Below are 1,258 nucleotides of genomic sequence, written 5' to 3' on the forward strand. Positions count from 1 at the left end.
AGATGGACGGGACGCATGGCAACCAACAACGTAAACAAATTTGAAATTTCGCAGAGTGGGCGAGAGGGCCGCATACCGATTTTCAAATGAAAAATCATCGAACTAATTATCAATGGTCGATTTCATATCAACCATCACCGATAAGCAATTTTTTAATCACTGCATGTGACAGGGTGGGTAACAACAACTACTAAAATTTGAAAGTGCGTATGCAATTGTCAAGATTGTCAATGATTCTTGTAATCAATCTCCTTGGTAATTCTTTCCTAATTTAGAGATAATATAGGTGTGAATAGATCAATTAGACACTTATTGTAGGGATTAATTTTAGGTTTCTTGATTGTAATTCCTCTCAATATAATATTGTACATATTCATCATAAAATAAGAATGAAAAATATTCTTTCTTATGTTTTTTAGATGGCACCAAAGCAAGGTGTGAAACCTCTACAATTTTTTTCTCTGAATCAAAATGAAAGATTGTTGTTCCATATTACTATGTTTTTAATGCAAGAATCATTCTTATTGATCAAACCATGAAGTTTAGTCCAGGTTGATGGAAATGCATATTGTTGAAAAGTCATACATTCAAGGTAAGACAAAGTCACCTACAAAGTCAAGAGGTGGCTATTCATATCCATGACTTTAGAAATTATGGAGCGTAATTTATGCGGACCCACCATGCATGACATCTAGAGTGCTCTATCCCTGGTCTTTTATGATGAAAATGATGAATTATAGTCTTCTCCTTGAACCAAAAGACCTTCACCGCTAAACAAAGTGGAAAATCTTTCTCTAAATTTTATAAAGATATTGTTGAAAATTTTCAAGAATTTAACCATTGTGATAAAGTGGTCATAAAGGATGTTGATAACATTGTAGTATTCAAAAAATCCATTGACCGACTAAAGGTACACATATTTCTAGCCAGATTGGATGGTGATTTTGAACAAATCTATAAAAAGATTTTGCTTGAAGAACTTGTTCCAAATTAGGAAGAATGTTATTTTTTTGTTTGTCATGAGGTAGTACATCACAACACTCTAAAAGGCAAGTTTGAAAACCCTAAATTTTTTGCTATGATGGCTATAAATCAATCTATCCAAAATTGGTCTTCCCAAAACTAGTAGGATTAAATGAGGCTCAACCATTAAAAACACAAAAGAAGCCAACAAGTCTACCTACAAATGCACTCATTGCAACTAAATTGCTCATACCAAAAGTCTATGTTTTAAGATTGTGGTGTTTGGAATTTAGCT

This window comes from Vitis riparia, chromosome 15 (assembly GCF_004353265.1).
Source record: "Vitis riparia cultivar Riparia Gloire de Montpellier isolate 1030 chromosome 15, EGFV_Vit.rip_1.0, whole genome shotgun sequence".
In the NCBI taxonomy this organism is placed as follows: Eukaryota; Viridiplantae; Streptophyta; class Magnoliopsida; order Vitales; family Vitaceae; genus Vitis; species Vitis riparia.